We start from the raw sequence: 24,526 nt of genomic DNA on the forward strand, positions 1-24,526 counted from the left end.
ACAAGAATCACCTGAACGCCGGAGACGGAGGTTGCAGTGAACCGAGATCACACCACTGTGCTCCAGCCTGGGCGACAGAGCGGGACTCCATCTCAAATAAATAAAGTCAATTAAAACTTCAGTTCTTCGGGTGTATTAGCCACATCCTAAATGTTCAATAGCCACATGTTGCTAGTAGCACCATATTAAGCAGCACAGATGCAGAGTATTTCTATCACTACAGAAGGATCTATTGGCACCGAAATATTTTAAACACTATATCCTTGTTAGAAAAAATAGAACAGTATCTTTATAATCTTGGAGTAGGGAAGTCTTTTGTAAAAGACAAACAAACCACAGAAGTAATAAGAGGGAAGACTGACAATTCAATTCGTCAAAACTAAAAACTTCCGTTTCAAGAAAGATACCATAAAGTTAAAGGACAAGTAAAAGAACGAAAATATTTGCAACATGTGTAATACAAAAGGAATGTGAGAAAAAGACCAACAGCCCAATAGGAACACAGGTGAATGATATGAACAGGCAATGTACAGAAAAATAAAAAGATGAAAAGATGTTCTGCAACTTCACCAATGTAAAGAAAAATACAAATTAAAACACCAATGAAGTGGCAAAGTTTGCTAATCAGACAAAGCTCTCCTGGAGTATCAATGGTAATTTAAAGTGGCTGAGAAATCTGTAAGCTAACTTCAATTTATTTAACCAAGCATATCTCAAATTCATTTATCAAATTCTCCCTTGCCACAACTGTTTAGGAAATACAGCTGTAGTGTAAAAAAGACGGCCAAGCAGAGGTCCATAGTAGTTCTATTTTAATGAAATAGAATTCCTTCTCTGTATTTACCAATACACTTGTAAATGATTGAGGCTTTAATATTTTTACTGTGGTCAGCTACTTAGTAAGTCTTTTCCTTCACAAATAACTCAGAGATAAACCCTAACTCTTCATAAAATTATTATAAATTCTGACTAAGTGTGATTCAAATTAAAAAGTACTTCTATATATCTACTAACGAAAGTCTTGTTGGTTAAGAGGAGTGTGATCTTCATTTCTTGGGTCTCAGCTGGGGAGAAGGCTGTTACTACTCACCATGTACCAGTAGGACAAATCAAAATTTGGCGGGGAAAGGGTAGCAGGGTGCCTCAGAGGACTTGTAATTTGAAAGAGCCTCTAGGAAGTTGTACTTATACTTATGGGAACATACCTCCATCTCTAGCAAAGAATCACTGGTTAAAAGGATCTACTTTCAGCCACAACAAATTTTTATCTTCTATTTTCTACTTATTAACCCAGAAGTCTCTCACTAGCTTATTTGACCAGCCTATGTCATTCATATGTCAGCCTGAAGTTTTAAACTTGCGATTTCTGTACTCTTCATACATCTACTCCAAAATAGTAAAAAGCAGTCTTATCCAAAATATAGCCTGTCTGCAAACATGTTTTTATAAAAATCTAATTCTTATCTATCAAAAATTATGTTTTCTAGTTTCCAGAACCATTTTCAAAGTTTCCATTCAAACATTCTCCAAATATCATTTTGGCAAAGTAAGTTGACAATGGGGGTATTTTAAACTCCATCTGCCTTTCCCCAGAATTAAAGCTGCAAACACCCTTCCAACTTTAATTGTAAAACTGATTGACAATTTGTACCTTCAGAAGCATTAAAATATATCATTTATTTGAAGATTTCATCATAAAATTATAAAAAAGCATTCTGATATATTAATACTGTGCTTATTTAATATTTGTTAGGTAGAATTGGATGTACTTATGAATGAAAATTTCAATATGCTTAATTTATTTTCCACACCTTAGAATCCTATTCACTAATCTTTTGAAAAATGACTACTTCGTGTACTGGAAGTCACTGAACTGTGCACTTTAAAATGGAAAAAATGGCAGGCTTTATGTCATGTGAATTTTATCTCAATTTTTATTTTAAAATTTACCTCATTATCAGTCAAATCTTTTAAAATTAGCTAAAGATGCTGAGGACAAATCACCCCTCCCTAATAACTGGCTTTTGAACAACAGATGATTCCTTTGAAGTACCAAGCTCAGCCCCATAAGCCTCATTCTCTGTAATTCTGTAAATTACAGGCTATTTATTTTGCATCAGACTCTTCCCACAAACTTCGTGTTTTGGATACACAGTACTGTAAAACAAGCATTCTTCACCGCTGATGGCAAAACCACTGTCCTAATCTGCCGTTCAGTTTAAAATCTGATAATAATGGTTACTTTACCTCAAGAGAAATCCTACAGGCAAACATGTCATGAGTGGCCCAGTTTGACTGAGAACAGATCCAGGCCACTGGTCATAAAGGGTAAACACTTAAGACATTTAACCCAGCCCAACAGTACTAAATGGAAGGGGATGGTCATCTGGATTATGAATCACCTAATTGACATGTCAGAAAATAAGCATTTTATTGACAGAAGTTGATTGTAGGGGAGAGTCATTTTTCATGTAAATAGCCAGATACCTTCCCTCCCTCCCTTTGTATTCATAGTTCTGGGGGAAGGGGGAGCAATCCTCTGCTATACTTTAGTATCACATGATACACTCGTTTATTTCTTGCTTTGGTTTTTGTTTCAACAGCTCTCCAGAAATCCGTAATTGTTCACAGTTTTTAAACAAATCTCAATTGTTTACAAGAGATCTTTAACTTTCTCTGTACATCCTATCAGTAGTTTAATGAAGAATTTTACAAGGAAGGTTGGTATTAGCTCCTTGTCCAACTTTCTCAATTGGACACTTTTCAGTGGTTAGTATGCCAATGGCATTGTAAACAGGCACACACCGCGTGCACACACACACACACACCACCACCACCACCACCACCACCACCCATACACCACATATATTTCTCTCCCAGACTGGAACTGAACTAACTACAAATGGCTTAATCTGTTAGATACTTGAGGTTAAGAGCCTGCTGTTACCTGTCTTTATACCTCCTCCCAACTCTGCTCTACCTCATTTGTGTTTAAAACAGTTGCTTTTATGTAGTAGGTACTCAGTAAATATTTGTTAATTTTGATTTGTTAATTAAAGGTTTGTAACTTTAATTTTAATTTGTCGAGATGTATGGATGCCAGAAAATGTTATCAGGTATCTTCATGGTAGGATTAATACATTTGATTTGAAAAAATAATAATAATTTTTAAATTAAGACAGCATTGCACTGATTTCTCAGTTTTAAAATTGCATTTTATTTTAATTCTAGTTTATGCAACAGGCACTCACTAAGAATTCTGGAAGTCAATTTAATTGAATTATCTTGTGGTCAGGTTTTCCAACTAACTCCCTGAATTCTATATAAAGTATCTCATTTTCTACTGCATGTTTATATATTTCCCACCTTTAAAATCCTTCTGTGGGAAGATAACACCTTTAATCTAATTTATTTCTTTAGTAATGAGATCTTGGCTGAACAATAGCTTTAATAAATTCCATTTTACCTTGTAGAAATAATAACCCTTGGCATTCTTGAGTCAATAAGTCAGAATCAAAGCTTAAACTGCAGACCTTACACACAGCTGATAATATAAAAGGAAGAGGCCCACTGTGTAAACATAAAAGAAATAAATAATAAGGAAATGTATATGTAGAAATAAGAGATAAGTATTATATTTCTAGGGAAAACTACCTACAGTTTTAAATTAAGATGTCAATTGCTATTGCATTAATTTTCACAACAAATTATATTTTCTTCCTATTTCTTTTATAATTTATAAAAATTATAAGATTATTGATTTGTCTCTCCTCATCCCCCCAAACCCACCCCCTAGTCGAGGGTGCCCAGAGGTTTCTACTCTTTTGTGTGCCTGTGGAGGGGGCTGTAATATATACACATACCAAAAACTCTAGGTCTGTTCAGAATTGGCAACTAATAGTCCCCAACAATGTTTGATAGTCTCCAATCCTGCCTCTCTTTTGTTAAAAAAAATGAGATTCAAGAATAACTCTCTTAAAGCAGGTCTTCTTTAAGAAATAAATCAATCCTGGCCGGGCGTGGTGGCTCATGCTTGTAATCCCAACACTTTGGAAGGCCAAGGCAGGTGGATCACCTGAGCTCAAGGGTTGGAGACTAGCTTGGGCAACATGGCCAAATTCCCTATCTATAAAAAATATAAAAATTAGCCAGGTGTGGTGGCATGAGCCTGTAATCCCAGCTACTCAGAAGGCTGAGGTGAGAGAATCACTTGAACCCCAGAGGCAGAGATTGCAATGAACCAAGATTGCACCACTGCACTCCAACCTGGGCAACAGAGCACAAGACCCTGAAAAAACAAAAACAAAAACAAAAACAAGAAAGAAAGAAAGAGAGGGAAGATGGAGAGAGGAAGAGAGGGAGAGAGGAAGAAGGAAGGAAGGAAGAAAGGAAGGAAGGAAGGAAGGAAGGAAGGAAGGAAGGAAGGAAGGAAGGAAGGAGAGAGAGAGAAAGAAAGAAAAGGAAAGAAAAGAAAGAAAGAAAGAAAGAAAGAGAGAGAGAGAAAGAAAGAAAGAAAGAAAGAAAGAGAGAGAGAGAGGAAGGAAGGAAGGAAAGAAAGAGAAAGGAAGGAAGGAAGGAAGGAAAGAAAGAGAAAGAAAGAAAGGAAAGAAAGGAAAGAAAGGAAAGAAAGGAAGAAAGGAAGAAAGGAAGAAAGAAAGAAAGAAAGAAAGAAAGAAAGAAAGAAAGAAAGAAAGAAAGAAAGAAAGAAAGAAAGAAAGGAAGGAAGGAAGGAAGAAAGGAAAGAAAGAGAGAAAGAAAGAAGGAAGGAAGGAAGGAGAAGAGAAGGAGGAGGAGGAGAAGAAGAAAGGAAGGAAGGAAAGAAGGAAAGAGAGAGAAATCAATCCTCATTCTATCAAGGGAAAATACAATGAGCAATATGTAGTTGAGAGATTAGAACCCACTAAGAAGTCAAAGCATAACACAATTTGAGAATCTCAAACAGTTAACACCAAACACTTTTTATATTTCATGATTGGTTAGGTTAAGAGGATTGCAAATGTCTTACTGTCACAGGTGTTTGTTATAAACTTCAAGAATGACTTCTTGACTCTGGGAGTAACCTAGAAGAAGATTCAAGCCTACCTGCTCACAGTGGGAGCTAAGGCCCATTTTCCCAAATAACCAAGTTACTTTATGAAAGAAATTTTATAAAGACAGTGACAAGTCAGGGATCTCAAGTAAGGATTTAGTTATCTCTGGAAAGGGATAACATCTCAAATTTCTTTGTATCACAGTGCATAAAGTTTAATTTATAAGACTAGTATAATATCAATCAATATTTGGTATTAATGACTTGGAGAGTGGGAGAAGTCAGGGAGTTTTCTCAGATTTGGCAATAGGAAAAGCATATTACTTATGATGGGAATAAGGAAATGTTACTTACCCCGGTCACAGTGAGAACCCAGAACCTCCAGAGGTAGCATTGAAAGGAAAATCTTCTGGAAGTTGGAAACAGCTGGGCCACATGATGCCAATTCTGTTCTCTTGAGATTCATCTTCCCTTTTTGGGCAGAGTTTCTCAATATTAGCATTATGGACATTGTAAGCTGTATTGTCCTCTGTTGTGGGGTTATTCTGTGCCTTGCAGGACTCAGTTTAGCAGCATCCCTTGTCTATCCACTAGATGACTGTAGCATCCTCTCCACCGGTTAAGACAACCAAAAAGGTCTCCAGACATTGCCAAATGTCCCCTGGGAGGCAAAATTGCCCCCAGATGGAGCTACTATTTTAGAGTCTCTCCTTGATTATCTCTGGCCTCAGGACATTCACTCCTTTAAAACTGGCCCAAGTGACAAATAGAAGAGCTAGGGAAATGCCGTGTCAAAGAGTGTAAGGGCCATGGTAAATGATTCTTGGCTTCTTTAGAATGTGCGTGGAGCAGGATAAAAGGGATAACACTTCTGCATTTTTAAGGGGATTAAAAACTGGCATGTGAAAGATATAAACCTTGACTCTCAGTGGCAAAAGTAATCTGTAATATATAATCATTCAACAGAATGGTAGAAATGTAAAAAACAAAACAAACAAACAAAAAAACTACTGGCTCAAGCGTGCCCCAAATTCATTGCTTCTGGGATATAACAAAGGGGAAATAAATTCAGAAAAGATCATGAATCTAACTAATCTTATTTACAAGCTACAGCTGACTGAAGCACAGAGAAATAAATGCTATTTTGAGATTACTTCCCACCTCCTGGTTTGCCTCCTCTTGATAGATACCACCTTTAAGTCTTTCTCAAAGGAAAATCTTCCCAGACACGTGAAACCCTTAAAGACTAGATCAAGAGTTCTTTCTCCGCCAACATTCCCAGGTCTTCTGTCTCACTTCCTATCTGGGATATTTCTCTTCCCCAGGTAACTGAAACACGAATTATCTCATTTGGATAACCATATATTAATAAAATAAAATAACCATGACATTTATTCAATAAGAGGAAAGCAGCTATAGTTTCAAGGGAGTTCTTTCCTTATACAAGGTCACACGTAATACATTCTAATCTAATTATCGTAAAAGTTACACATACTCTCACATTTTTCTCAGAACATCTACTGCTTCCTACTGATCTCTGAGAGCTCCAGTGAAGGACGTGGTGAACAAGAGAATGAGAAGAATCTGGTTTTGGATGCTCAGTTGGCTGGCTCATGTGCATCTACACAACACATCTGCATGTTGTGATGGACGTGTTAGATGATCAGAGACCAACATTTCTGCTGTAAAAGCTTTCATTTGTTTTTCATCACTGTGACACACAATTTCCTGCATTCTCTGCCCCCTGGGGTGTTTTCTGCAAAGAGAGAACATTACTTTTGACTTTTAGCATATCTGCCCTAAATTAGCCTCATAAATTCTCTGTGTTCTCCAAGACCCAAAGAGAAAAATTAACAGAGCAAAACTGAAAACTAAGCAGAACCAACAAATTCTATATTTTTTGGAGAAAGTCTCTGTAGAAGAACAGTTGTACTGGGTTGAGAGCAATCCTCCAAGCAGAAACCAATGAGTAAGATCAATTCTAATAGGTGTTTGAAAACGAATTCACGGAGAATTTAGGAACCATCCTGAAGTCTCCAAAAATACTTAGAAGTACACTTGGGCTCAAAAAGATGCATATGCTAAGTGATAAAGAAACCAGAGCAAAAAGTGTGTTTATTTTTGAGGAAGCACTTGTGACAGCGTCAGCTTAACCATCACCCACGGTCTTGAGTCCTACAGCAGCCACTTATTTGCTGTTTGGTGTTAAACAAGTCATTTAACCTCTTCTATTCTCAGTTCCTTCATCTGTAAATGAGAATCTAGATAATCTTTCTGAGTTCTAGGAGCGTTTGTGCTTTTTTTTTTTAGATTGGAAGTTCTCATAATTATTTTTAATAGAAATGTGTGGAATAAGGATTTTGTCATGCAAACTGTTTTCCAAAATATTCTCTGACCTTAATTCTCTTACCTTCCATGAGATATGATATTCATTGATTGAACACTGTCTACTCTGCCCAAACTGTCCTTCTGAACACTTCTGTTTCATTCACTTATACTTCCACCATCTTTGCTTGTCTAAAGCCTACTCATTTGCTAAGTCTTGCCTCAAGCATTGACCTCTCCTGGCACATATTCCATTTGCTAAACAGCTTTCTGCAACACCCTCTGCATATATCTATCTGTACTTAGCATGATATATTAAAATGATCTGTTTCAGGAAGTTCTGTAAGTGGAATCATATCTCTTTTATCTTTGTATCTGCAGTGCCTAGCCCAATGACTCCTAAATAATAAGCCATTGAAAAAATATATATTTAGTTACTCTTGTTTAGTGTATGTGTAAATATAGGGCCTAGTCTCACAGAAAAAGGAACTCTAACCAGTGTGTTACTATAAAATGAGGTGATTCTACCTGTTTTATATTGTGTTCTAAAGCAGGACAGAGGACCAAAGGAAAATTCAAAAAGTGACTGATTATTCAACTTTTAGAAGAAAACTTTAAGTAAACATAAATTGCATGGCCAAAGTGAAAGATAAAGTCCTATAAGGGTTTATAAAACTTGCACAGTCTGATTCAACCCCTGCCCACTACGTCTGTGACCTCATCCACTTCATTGCCTCCTTTCCTCTTCCGGACTAGTCCAGTCCAGCCAAAGCCAGTTACACCCAGCCTTGAGGCATTTACATTTATTATTTTATGGCCTAAATCTCCACTCTCTGGTTAACCACATGCCTTGATCTTCATCTCCTTTTAGGTCTTTAGTCAGAAGTCACCTTCCTAGTGAAGTCTTCCTTGACCACCCTATTTAAAATTGCAATAGCCAACCCACTTCTCTCCTTATTCCCCTTCTCTATTTTTCTCTAGATTTTATCAACATTCAACATACTACATATTTTACTTATTTGTCTTGCTTTATTGTTTGTCTGTCTCCAGTAGAATCAAAGCTCTAAACGTATTAACTATTGTGTATAAACCTATTTACCCTGTGCCTAGAACAATGCCTGGAGCACAGTAAGTGCTCAGTAAATAATTAATAGCTAAGCAAATTACACAGTCAGTATGCATGACCTTGATCAAATTACCTGCATATTTCCTAGTGGCTTATGTATCTGACCAAAAACTGAGCTCATCTCTTGAGTATCAAACTGCCTACCTGACATCTCTACCTGAATGGCTACTATATGACTCAAGCTTAGCAAGTCTAAAACCAATTGCTTGATCTTTGTCTTAGTCCACCTGGGCCTCCATAACAAAATACCATAGACTGAGTAGCTTATAGACAACATAAATGTATTTCTTACAGTTTGGGAGGCTAGGAAATCTAACATCAAGGTACCAGCAGATATTACAAGGCTATCGAAACCAAAACAGCATGGTATTGGTATGAAAATCAATACATAGACCAATTTAACAGAAGGGAGAACTCAGAAATAAAGCCATATACTTACAGCCAACTGATCTTTGAGAAAACTGACAAAAACTTACACGGGGAAAAGGATGCCCTCTTCAATAAATGGTGCTGGGAAAGTTGGATAGCCACATGCAAAAGAATGAAGTGGAACCCCTATGCCCCTATGTCTCACTATATAGAAAAAATAAACTCAAAATTGATTAAAAACTTCAACATAAGACCTGAATCTCTAAAAATACTTGAAGAAAACATGGGGAAAACTCTCCTGGACATTGATGTAGGCAAAGAATTTATAACAAAGACCTCAACAGCACAGGCAACAGAAACAAAAATAGACAAATGGGACTTAATTAAACTAAAATGCTTCTGTAATGCAAAAGAACTAATCAAGAGTGAAGAGACGACCTGTTGAATGGGAGTAAATATTTGACTACTTGCAAACTATTCATCCTACAGGAGACTTATAGCCAGAATATACAAGGAATTCTAATAACTCAACAGTAAAAGAACAAAAAACAAATAATTTCATTTAAAAGTGGGCAAAGGATAAGAATAGACATTTCTAAAAAGAAGACATACAAGTGGCCAACAGGGTTAAGATTTCAACATATGAATTTGGGCAGAATACAAGTGTTTAGACCATAGGAATCTCTTCCCACAAACTTATTCCTCCTCCAGTCTTCCCCAGCTGAGTATGTAGATAGAGCTGACACCATCCAGACAGTTATTCAAGCCAAAATCAGGCAGTCATTTGGAGCAGAGATTATGCTGTGTGTTCACAAACCTATTTCACTTTTTTTTACCTGAACATACAGCCAGGTTACATTTCCCAGTGACCCCTACAGTAACATGGTTATGTAGTTGAGCTCTGGCCAGTGGGAATGTAGGTGAAAGTGATGAACTCCACATCTGGCCTGGCTCCTAAAATGTCCTGTATGGTCCTCTACGCTCTCTCTTTATATTCTTTAGAGGCCACCTGTTGAAAATGGAGGTTCCATAAGATGTGGAGCAGATCTCCCTCACTCTCTTGTAGACCCATATTGGATTGTGATATGAGCAAGAAAATAGTGGGTTAAGTCACTGAGATTTGGAAAGGGGTGCTTGTTACAACTGCTACTACCCTGCCTAATACATGTTTTTGTTACTTTCATTTTCCTCCCAAGTGCAACCCCTCATCTAAATTCTGAGAATTCTCTCAACACAGTATTTCTTCAATTCTTCCTCTCTTCTTCATCTTCATTGCCAACACTCTAGTCAAGGGTCAACCAAGTCTTACTTGGACATCTGCAATAGCCTTTTTATTTTAATTCTTGTAACCCTCAAGTTTATTCCCTAAACATCCAGAATGATATTCAATAGTTTCTTGTACACTTATAATTAAATCCTCTACTGTCACATGACCTGTATCTCACCCCTTGCCTACCTCATTCCCCTCTTCATTCACTACACTTCAGCCTTTTTGACCTTTTCTTTACCACCTCAGAGTCCTTACACATCCTATTGTTCCCTCCCCTGAAGAGTGCTTACAATGACTTATGATATGGCCAATCTCCTTTCATCTTTCAGTCTTATCTTAAGCCTCACTTCATCAAGAAGACTAGTTTTGAGCGCTCAGCCTAAAGCAGGTCCCCAGATTATTCTTAGTCTTGACACTCTGCTTTTTTCCTTCATATCACTTCACAGTTAGTAGTTACATATTTATATTTACCTGTTTAAAGTCCACTGATTATACAGTAAATTCTGAGACTGTTAGGATCTTATCCATTGTGGTCACCACTGAATATCCAGCACATCACAGTGCCTGGCAGGTGGTGGGTGCTCAATAAATATTTGCTGAATAAATGAATGGATTGATGTAAATTGATCACTGACTCTGTCTGGAATTCATTATTTCCTTTTTTTCCCAATACTACATGTTCCTTCAAATATCACCTCATTCATCATTACAAGAGCATCTTTTTTTTTAAATTTGCAGGCACACCTCCAATTTTACGTTATTCATGTTTACAATAGAAAAACATTTCTAATAAGAGTAAATGATCAACACAATCTCAATAGCACACTACCAGAACTATTTTCATTATTGTTGTTTGTGTTACAGGGAGGACTATGTAGAAGGAAAGACTGGAGATAGATGTTGAGTATCAGCCATACAAGGGTAAATGAGTCTGTAATTCAAGCAGTCAAAGAGAGTTGGATAACATGCTTCAGTAAAAGACTTCCCTAAGAACATTTCCAGAAGTTTCCAGAATGTCATAATCTAGGGACAAAGCTGAGTTTGGAAAATGGAATTTAGTCAGGAGCAGTTCTTAATAATACTTAGATTCTACCAAAGGCCTTTCCTGTCATATTTCGGTTTTGTAATTTTTTTTCTTTTGACCACTTGGGGTCCTTGACCTAAGTCAGTTATTCCTATTACCTCTCAGTCTTTATCTACATTGTTATACATTTTATATAGTTTAAATAACAAGGTCATGAAATTTATATTTAGTTTTATGTTGCTACACAGACTTTCTACCATTGTAAACGTTGAAAAATGAGGCACCAGGTTGGTATATTATTCCCCTGTGTGCAAGGCAGCCTAGCGTAGAGGGTAAAGACCCATGCTTCACAGCCACACTGCCTGGGTTCAAATGCCATCTCTACCACTTACTAGAACCTTGAAAAATAACATGAACTCTTTGTAAAATATTTTTCCTCATCTGCAAAATGGGACTAACAATAATACCTGCTTCATAGAGTTACAATGAAGATTCAGTAAAATATCAGATATAAAGTATTTAGATCACTACTATGCAAATATAGCAATATTTATCATTGGATATTTATGTTCCTGATTTTTTTAGAAATACCAATAAAACTACAATAAGCAACTTAATGCATAAAGCTATTTTCTTCATTGTTAACCATTTATCTAAAAAGTTCTTTTCCTTTTCATCATTTATCCAAAAGGCTAAACCATATCCCTCTCTTAGTAACTGTATTTCCTTTAAACAACTGACAATTGGAAGTTAGACTATGAACAAGCTTCCATTGCGCCCATGTTAAGCAGCAGGAAAGCATCCATTTATGCTGGGGCTTAAATTGTGAGGTTGGACTCAAAGTAAACAAGCAGGTGAAGAGGTTGGGATGATGAAAGACAATAGACCATTACCCAAGCCTAATGGTGTTGTAAAGGAGATAAATGTCTTTGAAGTAGCACCCTTAAAACCTGTGACCTTTAGATTGACCTTTCCTTTCAGATTATGGTATGCAGGTTGTTGTGGAGTCTGTGCAAAGTCAGCAATTAGAAAGATGGACCTTGAGAGAAATAGGTCTTTGAGGAAGGTGCCTACTCAGAGGTATGACTCTATTTCTTCTACTAGTTACCCATTGGCTTCCAAATTTCCCAATTGCTTTCAAAATGTTGGAGGTCTATGGCTCACTCTCTCACAGGTGCGCTTTCTCCAAGACAGAAAATGCATTGAGTCTCACCCCATTGTTACAGTCCATGCTGTGAGCACAGAAAAAAATCAACACCAGAATTTGGACAAATTGCCCTTTACTTGTGAGGAGTAAAGTAAATGGAACAGATGGTTAATAACACTAAACACTAGTCACCTGCAAAGAAAACGGTATCTAGAAGAATTATTCATTTGCTAAGGTCATTGAAGAAAATACAGGATTGATGAGTTTGCTAGAAGACACCAGAAACCATACACCTTTGATCTGAATGAATGATTTAGTAGGTAATAAAGCACTATGGAGATTATTTGAAAAACTCATATTTATACAGCATGTTAAAGTTTTCAAAAAACTTTCCCTCGTGGCGATAGTTCATGTTCACAGAGTTATGAGATGTGAAAGAGGATGATTATTATTCTCCCAGTAACCAGAACCCTTAATATTTATAAGTTCAACCTGTGTCATGCTGGGCCATACTGGAGCCTAAGACAAAAGAAAAAATTCAGCAATACTGATCCTATTTTTATTTACAATTTTGATATTGTATTCATTATGAATGTTTTGCATTTATTCTGCAGATTTTAATGTTAAAATATTGCATTAAAATATTATTTACTTTGATTACTGAGTTTTTTAATGCTCCCCATCCTATCCATTGTCTATTAGCAAGTCCCTTCTAAATATTATTTTTAAATGTCATTACCCATACAACCCAACATTATGAGTTAGTAAACTTTGTTAAATACTGCAGAAGCGTATCGAAATTTTACACCAAGGACATATTCTGCTCTACCTGCTACAGCTCAGAAGACAGTGAACCATCCCCAAGGAATTGCTATTTTTTCTTATTCTGTTCTTAGTTGAAGTAGAGAGTAATAGGCGACATGACCGATTTCTGTTTAGTTGATTTAATTTCTTGTTTAAAAATATTTCACCAAAAAATACTTGTACAGAGTTTTATGTTAATCAAAACTAAGCAGAGCTTATAATGAAGAGTATCTCCCCTGTCACTTTTTCCTAATGCAATTTCCAAGAGCAACATTTTTTAACTTTTAAAAATCATTTCTTGTATTTCTGCCATTATTTTAAATAAGAATTTACCTATTGATTATCAAATAGATGCATTATTTATGCTGTTATGATAGATATCAAATTCTCTAACCCCAATATACTTTTCCTTTCCTTCACCTTCCCAATAGAGTTATCATGTTTTTTGGTAAAATCAATAACTGTTGTTTGCATCATCATAACAACATAAAATATTGTTCTCTGCATAGCAAATGCTACAATATAATTATGCTTGTACACTTTTTGATTTTTACTGGTATTACTTGATTACCTCCCATTTATCATAATCATCTATATCTTTTATAAAATAAAAGATACCATATCTATAAGTCATATCTATAAACAATATCCTTAGATGTTTCAAACCTCTCCATCATATGCCTATGTTTAAATATACCAGATGATGTATCAATTTTATGTTGTTCCTGGATATCTTCCTCATGAAATTCTCTCTCCTATTTCCCAATTCTAAACCAGTTGCTCTCTGGACTCAAGGATGGCTGTTATCCTGAACTTCGGTTTTACAATTTCCTATATTCTGGAACCTCAAGTTTTTCCCTTCCTTATTTTACTCTCTAATTGTGCTGGAACACATACTTTTAGCTTCCTCAGTAAAGGTGAGTGAAAGCCAAGTTTTTTAGTATATTATTTAATTCCCATATATTCGAGAATTTTCCAGATTTCCTTATGTCATTGATTTCTAATTTAGTTCCATTTCTAAACATATACTTTGTATGACTTGAATTCTTTCAAGTTTATTGAAACTTATTTTATGATCTAGAACATGCTCCATCTTGCAAAACTGTGTGTTGATTTGTTTGATGTGTACTTGGTCCTTGATAAACTTGTTCCCTGCGTACTGTGTGCTGTCGTTGGGAGGAGCAGTCTATAAGTGTCAACTAGGTCAAATTGGTTGATAGCATTGTTCAAGTTTTCTATATCCTTCCTGACTTTCTGTCTTGTTGTTCCATAAATTGAGAAAAGGGCATTAAAATCTGTGACTAAAATTGTGGATTTGTCTATTTCTCCTTGTAGTTCTATTGATTTTTGCTTCAAATGTTTTGAAGCTATATTATTAGGTACAGAAATACTTAGGATTACTGTGTCTTCTTGATTTACTGACTCCTTTATCATTAAGACATGACCTTCTTTACCCCGGTCATATTTTTTGCTCTGAAGTTCACTTTGTTTGATACTAACATAGCCAGTGCAGATTTCTATTAATTTATACTAGGATAGTATATGTGCTTCCATCCTTTTAGTTTTAATCTATTTGTGTCTTTATATTTACATGAGGTTTCTTGTGGGCAACATACAAATGGGGTCTTGCTTTTTTATCCAATCTGATTATGTCTGCATTATAATTAGGGTGTTTAGAACATTTCCATTTAGTACGTTTATTGACATCACCATCATGATATTTGTTTTCTATTTGTCCTAACTGCTCTTTGTTTACTTTTTCCTCCTCTTTTTTGTGCCCTTTTGTTTTGTATTAAGCATTTTTTATTATTCCATTATATCTCCTTTGTAAACTAATTAGCTGCAATTCTTCATTTTATTATTTTAGTGGTTACTTTGTGGTTTACAATATAATTTTTAAATTATAACAATTTCCCTTCTAGTAATATTATGCCACTTCATATATGGTTTAAGAAACTCACAATAGTTTACTTCTATTTCTCTCTAGCCTTTGTGCTAACGTTGTAGTATATTTTACTTCTACATATATTGTGTACCCCATGCTACATTGTTACTATTTTTGTTTAAGTAGTAAATTGTCTTGTAAAGAGATGTAAGTAAGTTTTTAAGTCATGTACTAACCAATGTGGTTACTTTTTTATTTTATTTTATTTTGTTTTTGGCTGAGTACAGGGGACTTTATGATGGTACAGTACATGGCAAGGTGGGACTCCCTAGGCCCCTCTCATTCTTCAAGGTTTCTGGCATGAAAACTGTGTCAAGGGGAGATTCTTTGTGTGAAGGTGAATGACTATGGCAGGGACTTCCCAGTCACTGAAGGCCCCTCTCCTCCACACACGCTCTCACTGGGGCTGGTGGTCCAGGGAGTTCTTACTCCTTGAAGGCCATGTGAACTATAAGGTCTAACACCCTGTTGATGTAGCCAAATTCATTGTCATACCAGGAAATGAGCTTGACAAAGTAAGTGGCAATTGAGGGCATTTCACCAACATTGAAGGGGGAAAGAGTAGGTGTCACTGTTAAAGACAGAGGAGACAACTTAGTACTCAGTGTAGCCCAGGATGCCCTTCAGGGGAGCTCTCCAATGCCTACTTTACCACCTTATTGATATCATCATATCTGGTAAGTTTCTCCATATGGCAGATCAGGTCCACAACTGATACATTGGCAGTGAGGATATGGAAGACCATGCCAGTGAGCTTCCCATTCAGCTCAGACATGGCCTTGCCTACACCCTTGGCAGCACCAGTAGATGCAGGAATTATGTTCTGGAGAGCCCTGTGGCCCTCACACCACAGTTTCCCAAAGGGGCCATTCACAGTCTTCTCGGTAGCAATGATGGCATGGACTGTGGTCATGAGTCCTCCTCTACAATGCCAAAATTATCATGGATGACCTTGGCCAGGGAGGCTAAGCAGTTGTTGGTTCAGGAGGCATTACTAAGGATCACGAGGTTCTTTTTTCACTTCTCATGGTTAATGCTCACCAAAAACATGGGGGCATTAGCAGAAAGAGAAGAGATGATCCTTTTGGCTCCCCACTCTAAGTGAGTCCCAGCCATCTCCAAGATACTGAAGATACTGGAGGATTCCACAGCATAATCAATGCCAGCATCAACCCATTTGATTTTGGTGGGATCTTGCTCCTGGAAAATGGTGATAGTATTGCCATTGGTGACACATTTCCTGTTCACAGCATTGACAGTGCCATGGAACTTGCCATGGGTGGAATTATACTGGAATATGTAGACTATGTAGTTGAGGTCAATGAAGGAGTCATTGATGGTGACAATATTTACTTTGCCATAGTTAAAAGCTGGTGCTTCATGAGAAGTTGCAGCAGTATATCAAGCAGAAGGAGCAGAGACTAGTTGCTGTTTCTGATGCTCATCATTTCTTTGCATAGGTCCATATTTCTATCTGGTATGATTTTCCTTCTGCCTGAAAGACTTCCTTTAACATTTCTTATAGTCTATGGGGTGATAGAGCCTTTTAACTTTTGTATTTCTGAAAATTTATTTAACTCAACTTCAGTTTCTGTTTTAAAAGATATTTTCTCTGGTTATTGGAGTCTAGGTTGAAATTCTCTCTTTCAATACTATTAAAAAGGTTGCTCGACTATCTTCTTGCTTACATTGTAATTGTTTCTAATGGAATATCTAATCCTAATCTTTCTTCCTCTGTCTGAAAGGTGTCTTTTTTCCTCTGGCTGCTTTTAACATATTTACCTTTTGCTAGTTTTGAACAATTTGACTATGACATACCTGGGTGTAGGTTTGTTCTTTCTTTCTTTCTTTCTTTCTTTCTTTCTTTCTTTCTTTCTTTCTTTCTTTGCATGAATTTGGGTTTGTTGAGCTTCTTGGATCTGTGGGATTATAGTTTTCATCAAATTTGGAAAATTTAGGGCCATTGTTCTTTAAATGTCTTTCCCTCCATCCTCTTTTGGTGCCCCAATTACCCATAATATTAGGCCCCTTGAAATTGTCCCACCATTCACTGGTGTTCTGTTCGTTTCTTTTGAGTCTTATTTCTGTTTCATTTTTTATCGTTTCTATTGCTACATTATCAAATTCATTAATATTTTCTTCTGCAATGTCTAATATGTTGGTAATCCTCCCAAGTAGGACTTTGATCCCAAACATCATGGTTTTGATCTCTAGACTGTGTGGAATACAGTTGCAGCCATTGTTTTAATGTCTTTGCCTGATAATTCTATTGTGTCAGTTCTGCATCAATTTTAATTGATTGTGTTTTTTTCTCCTCAATATGTGTTGTATTTTCCTTTTTTTTTTTTTTTTTTGTATGCCTAGTCATTTTTGTCTAAATGCTAGACATGATCAATTTTACCTTTTTGGATGCTGGATATTTTTATAGCTCTATAAATATTCTTAAACTATATTCTAGAAATCACCTAAAAATAGTTTGATTTCTTGGGGTGTTGCTATTAATATTTGATAAGCAAGACCAGAACAGCATTTGATTTAGGGATAATTATTTTCCACTCATAAGGAGAGATCCTTCTGATACTCTTCCTAGTGACGTTTGCCAGTCTGGATGGTAGAAATAGAAACTATTCCCAGACCTATGTGAGCTCAAGGTACTGTTACCTCTAATTCTTTTATATGGTTCTTTCCCCAGCTTCTGCAGGGATACTGGTCAGTAATTTACTGAATACTTGAGGGGGCCCTTCTGCCGTTCTTTAGAGTTGTCTCTCTGTTCTGTCTAGTACTCTGCCCTATGAGCTCCAGTTGTTTTGATCTCTCCAGACTGTCAGCTTAATCTCCTTAACCCTTAGTTTAATCTCCCTAAATTCAGTTCCATGGCTGGAAAACTCTCTCAACACAGTAAGCTGAGGCATAGTTAATTCTTCCCCATCTCTCAGGGATCATTGATGTCTTGAAATCAATTGTTGCCTGGTATCTGATGTCTTGAAAACATTGGTTTTCAGTTGTTTTGGGTAGGAGGGTTATATCTTTTTAAGCAATTTTCTTCCTTTGATTTTTTTCTATCTTTTCTTCTGATCTTATAATCAGTTGAATGGTGGACCTAGGTGTCATTTTTTTCATTTGTTTTTGTTTTTACCCTTTCTTTCTCCAGAAATTGTCTTTACTTTATCTCCATTCTAGTGATCTCCCTAAGGCATTTTTCAAGGTTTATATAATTTCCTACATTATCTTTGTCTTCTTTGGGTTTCTCTTTTGATTTATTTTTTCATGTTAGACATTTTTCTCCAATGACTATGTTTTGAATAAGGAACTGTCTAGGTGAGCCTGAATCATGTGGTAATTCCAAACAGTAAAGAAGCTACCAATGATTACTAATGTTGTGTCAGAAGCGTTCAGTAGCCAAACCCACTGACCAAAAGTGGCACAATTTAAGCTTCAATAAATATAATACTAATGCCTTGGATAGAACAAAGTAAATATTTTTAAATCTATGGGTTCATGACAACTGTGAAGCAAAACAAAACCTAACTGGTCATCACTGGAGGATATTAGTAAGCCAATTCATTGTTTAGAAAATTGCAAAGAGGAAGAATCAAGTATTAATCACACCTTTCCTATATGTAAGCAAATGTCAAATGAGAGGAATTTCCTTTTTATAGAAACATCCAACTAATAAATGGAAGACTAATAGAATTAGAATATCAATATTTCACATCGCCTAATAATGGGTAAGCATCAACAACTGCAAACATCAGACAAAAAGAGAGAGCCAGATATTGTATACCACCAAATAAAAGAACAGAGCACCACCTGAAAATATTTCTTCCCCCAAAATTTCAACCTAAATCTGATCTAGCCTTTAAATCTATTTTACAGGAAATGCAGAGAATGAAGATGTTAAACTATTCCACAAAGATGTAACCAGTAAATCTTACCATGCTGTCCTGGAGGGAAACTCTTGATTTTTTAACAAATTGCAAACAAAAAAGAGAAAAAGATGGAGAGAGCCCCTATAGATGAAAAGAGCTTAAAAGACATTCCAACTAATTTCAAGAGACAATCTAAGTTGAAGCCTGTTTCAATCAAATTATAAAACAAAATTATGACATTTATAAGACAATTTGGGAAAATCTGAACACTGTCTATTGAATGATATTAACAAATCATTGTTATTTATTTTGGTTCTGATAATAGTAGTGTGGTTATTTTTCTAAAGAGCTAGTCTTTCTTTGTTCTTACTTTAGTAATTGTCTATTTTAAGTGGACTAGGAAACAATAATCTATAAAATAAATCTTGTTTTTCAAGCAGCATTGCTTTGAGAGATGCCTGTGTTTAAAAAAGCAAAGCCATTAGGGGGAAGTCTCAGAGAAACAATAGTAGAACTGGCATGAAGGTATGGCACACATTTGTGTAGATGTCATGATGTCATGCCAATTCCTGACATTTGGAAAGTCCACGGCAGGATTACATTTAGTCATCATGACAACCATAGGAGCAGCTTATTTTGCACCCACTTTAAAATGGAAACTGAGGGTTAGAGGTTGAAATGACCTGTCAGGGTCACATGACTGCTAGTGGTCAGTGACAAAGTTGGGATTCTATCCTGGCCAATGTTTCTTCACCACCCTCCCACCCCTGCCTCATTTGTCTTATATATAAACCCTGGAGTTACCAGTAAGAATATCTTTGGAGAAGTAAAAATTCTTCCAGTCCACTTCCTGGTGGCTGTGGTCATTCACCAGATCCCTGTTCCCCTCTGATGGGGCTGGTCTGTTGCAGAGAGCACTCAGGAAATCTGCCAGGCCCTCAGTCTAGGCCTCCAACCTGGCCTCTAGCTCTAAGGTGCAGGCAGGAGGGAAGCAGCAGCATTCAGGTTCCACGGCAGAAAGGCAAGATGGGTCGGGCTGGGTCTCTGCTGCTTTTCCTTCCCCAGTCTCTGGCCTGCAGTCTGCATTCCAAGAAAACAGTACAGAAAAAGCAGCAGGGATGGTGCAGGGGGGTGGGATGCTACCTGAATACAGGCTAAGAGCCAGTCTTTTTTAGGAAAACATGACATAAAACCTAAAATATCTAAGGGTGAAAAGATATAACGCCTGGTACTTGCTTCAAAATAACACAGGTGGGAGAAAAAAGAGATGATTTGAGATTGGCCATGTATTGCTTGACACTGAGTAATGTAAGCATTGACACTGAGCAATGGGTGTGTGAGGGTTTATTATACTCTTCTCTCTACTTTTATATGTTTGAAATTTTCTGTAACAAAATATTTTTAATTAAACTGTTTAGAAATTCTGTGAGCGAGCAAGACTTGTATATTGGAGGTCTCCACTCTAGTGAAATGTGTCAGCAGCATGCCAGCTAGATTTGGGGAACTCTCTGTTATCAGTGGGTGAAAGTATTTTCTCTAGGGTTTCTCCAAAGAGGAGTTCTCCAGTTTCCTACCTAAGGTTTGCATGCTTGGATTTGTATGTTTTCAGAGACAAAAGAGGGACACATCCTACGGGTCCTACGTTTCATTAGGGTGGTTCTGACTTACTCTTCTGCTTCAGCTCAACACCTTCCCTGCCCCCCTCTCTATCTGATATCCCTGAATGATTCCAAAGAACACATTTTCAGTATTATTCATAGAATAGAATCCCCTGCTCACACAGCATCAGGGAGGACAGGGGATCCAATTCTTCCTTTTGCAAAATTTCAGTTCAATAAGTTCAGTATTCAGTCCCTGTATTCAGTCCCACATGTCATGCTCACCTTCAGGTTTTCTTGGTGCCTCTAAATTCTTAAGTACTACAGAAGGAAGTTTGCAGGAGAGAATGAGTTTTCCTGTCATCAATATCCTTCTTGGTCCCTCATTAGCATCCCTCTTAATAAGTAATTTAGGTTATAACTTCCTCTATTCTATTATGTCAGGTACAACTCCTAGTTCTGTTTTCGATCTTCCAAAAATTGGTTTAAATTTCTTATATTTATCCTTTAATATTTATTTCTTCTTTTTTGGGCCCTAAGAGGTAAAGGGAGAAGAAAAAAACCACATGAAATCAACACATCAATTTAACTAGAAGATCAGCTAAGACTGATTTAAAATAAAAGTTGCCTCATGGAAGAAACTGTTTAACTTGTTTACCATCACACCTAACACAGTGTCATGTGCAGAAGTAATTCTGAATAATGCTTATGACAGTCACAAATTTTTTTTATTTATGATGTGTGGCAAGAGGTCAAAGGCACAAGAGCAGAGGAAACCTCTTCTGCTTTGCAAAGAAAATAGGAAAATGTCCAGAGCTCAGAAATTGATCGGTGATGTATGTGCCATTATTCTTTTCAAAGCTACATTTGAAATATTTTTGGCTTTAACTTTCCTTCCCTTATACCAATCATTTTAGTTGTTAAGTTTGTTTAGAAAGTAATTTTTAAAAGATTACACTGATAACCCCAAGCCAGTTTGAGGCAAGCTAAGTCTGCGGATGTGGAACACTTAAAATGTCCATTAGTACTCCTCTTTTGTCACTTACCACCCAGGGGGTCACGCCTTTGGTATGAAAGTTGTTTATAAACTGGTAGCTTTATTTTTAAAACAGAATGGAAGGGCCGAGGTGGAGCTAGGCAGAAGATTGTATGATTAAAGTTTTGAGATCCGTACACATTATGAACCAGTCCTGGGTTTGTGAGTATTTTATAACTCAACCATTAACCACTAATCTGTTGGAACCTGATGCAAAAAGTTTCAATCTCTTTCTAAAACCATAAGGTACTGTTGGGAAGCCAATTCTTTCTACATAATCCCTCAACAAAAGGAGATAATAATAACTTCTCTTTAGATGACATAATTTCATGAAGCTTATGATTATCTATTTCACAATTATTTTGGCATTATAGAAACCTACTGTGATGTTTTCCACGTTTTGGAAATGTGGTTAAAGAGGCTAAATTGGCCTAATTCAACCAGGCTTCAAAAAATCACACCATGTATTTTTTTTTTTTTTTTTTTTTTTTTTTTTTTAGACTGAGTCACGCTCTGTCACCCAGGCTGGAGTGCATGGGCGTGATCTTGGTTCACTTCCGCTTGGCAACTCCCGCTTCCTGGGTTCAAGCAATTCTCCCATCTCAGCCTCCCAAGTAGCTGGAACCACAAGTGCGTGCCATCACGCCCAGCTGATTTTTGTATTTTTAGTAGACACGGGATTTCACCCTGGCTCACTTCTGATCTTGGTAACTTCTGCTTCCTAGGTTCAAGTTATTCTCCCACCTCAGCCTCCCGAGTAGCTGGGACCACAGCTGCGTGCCACCACATCCGGTTAATTTTTGTATTTTTAGTAGAGATGGGGTTTCACCATGTTGGCCAGGCTGGTCTCCTGACCTCAAGTGATCCCAAAGTACCAGGATTACAGGCATGAGCCACTGTGCCAGCCTCACACCATCTTTTAGATAATACTTCCCTCATGGCTATAGTGATTTGTTTTCCCTCTAAGATTTTCATTTGTGTCACCTCTTCTCTTCTACGCAGGTATTATTATAATGTAGTAACAGGTTCTTCTAGAGGATCAGACATTTTGCATTATGCATAATGGAGGGAGAACATTCTATCTTACCCAAGTTGTCTTTATGATTATATATATTTAAACAAACAAACAAACAAATAAACCTTCCAGTTCTTCTTGCTGAGTCATGTTCAAGAGCAATGTAGAGGATGTTTCAAATGACTTGCCTGGAGTTCAAACAATCTTAAACTTCCTGTTACCCTTCTCTGCCTTCCCTCTATTGACGAAATTTTCTACTAGTCAATAGAAAGCTCAATTTTAAAAACGTATTGTGGCTTGCATTAGTTGTTTGCTGCTGTAACAAATTACAACAAACTTAGTGGCTTAAAATAATACAAATCTATTATCTTAAATCCTGGAAGTCAGAAGTGAAAAATGGGTCTCACTGGGCTAAACCCAAGGTGTTGGCAGGGCTGCATTCTTTCTGGACACTCAAGGGAAAAATCTGTTTCCTTGCCTTTTCCAGCTTCTAGAGGCTGTCCACATTCTGTGCTTTGTGGTCCTATCCTCCGTCTTGAAAGCCAGCAACCCTGGGCTGAGTCCTTCTACCACGGCCATCTCTCCGGTTCTCATGCTTCTGCTTCTATCTTACATTTATAAAGACTCTTGCGGCCAGGTGCTGTAGCTCATGCCTGTAATCCCAGCACTTTGGGAGGCCGAGACAGGCGGATCACTTGATGTCAGGAATTTGAGACTAGCCTGGCCAACATGGCAAAACCCTATCTCTACTAAAAATACAAAAATGCTGGGCGTAGTTGCAGGTGCCTGTAATCCCAGCTAGTCGGGAAGCTGAGGCAGGATAATTGCTTGAACCGGGGAGGTGGAGGTTACAGTGAGCCGAGATCATGCCACTGCATTCCAGCCGGGAAAACAGAGCCAATTGGTCTCAAAAAAGAAATAACAAGGCAGGTGATTGGCAAGGTCAATGCTCAATTCTGCTTTGTAATGTAACCTAACATTCACAGGTTCTGGGGATTAGGATGTGGATATGATTGTGGGTGGGAGAGTGGGGGTATTACTCTGCCTACCATATAGTCCTAGTAGGCTTGTAGCAAATAAAGATGTCATTTCTCCCCTTCCCTTGGGAGTAATTTGCTTGGTTGCTGTGGGAAGGATATCTAAATATTTTACAGGAATTTTTAGAACATCCATGAAGTAGGGGGGTGTATTGAAAGAACGAAGGTTGTACATTAGCATACATCAGAAACGTTTGTGTATGAGAAACTGTGAGCATGCATGCATACAAAGTCATCAAGAGATCAAGCTGATTTGTGTGACTCACTCCACAACCGTGGGCCATGGCTCAGCCTCTCCATGTCCATTTCAGAACGTCATTGTACTTGCCCTCACTTTTGCCACACACACAAATTAAATTAAGTTTAATTTGAATGTTGCTTTTCTAAATGTAGACTTCAAGGGTAATATGACTGCAAACACTTTTTGTTATGACAGAAAACCTAACCCAAATCTGCTTAAACAATAAGGGGAAATTTTTGTCCTAGAAAATGTGCAGAGTAGGTGAGTTTTAAAAAGTAGATTAGTAATCATAGTCCCAGCTCTGTTTTGCCATGATTTTGCTGGCTCTGCTCCCCATCAGGTAGTAACTCGATTCTCAGGTAGAGCTGGCTCATCATGACAAAAATGATTGTAAGGCTCGGTACAGTGGCTCAGGCTTGTAATCCCAGCACATTGGAAAGTGGAGGTGGGCGAATCTCCTGAGCCCAGGAGCTCAAGATCAACTTGGGCAACATGGTAAGACTACATCTCTACAAAAAAAACAAAAAACAAAAAAAACAAAAAACAAAAATTGGCTGGGCATGATGGCATGTGCCCATAGTCCCAGCTACTTGGGAGGCTGAGGTGGGAGGATCACTTGAGCCCAGGGTGGTGGAGGCTGCAGTGAGCTGAGATCATGCTACTAAACTCCAGCCTGGGCAACAGAGTGAGA

General features: G+C 37.3%; 1 pseudogene; it reads right to left on the bottom strand.

Moving 5' to 3' along the window:
• Positions 1-15,464: 15,464 nt before the first annotated feature.
• LOC103237710 (glyceraldehyde-3-phosphate dehydrogenase pseudogene) lies at positions 15,465-23,136 on the bottom strand (annotated as a pseudogene).
• Positions 23,137-24,526: the final 1,390 nt, after the last annotated feature.

The sequence above is a fragment of the Chlorocebus sabaeus genome, chromosome 8 (assembly GCF_047675955.1).
Source record: "Chlorocebus sabaeus isolate Y175 chromosome 8, mChlSab1.0.hap1, whole genome shotgun sequence".
Lineage (NCBI taxonomy): Eukaryota > Metazoa > Chordata > Mammalia > Primates > Cercopithecidae > Chlorocebus > Chlorocebus sabaeus.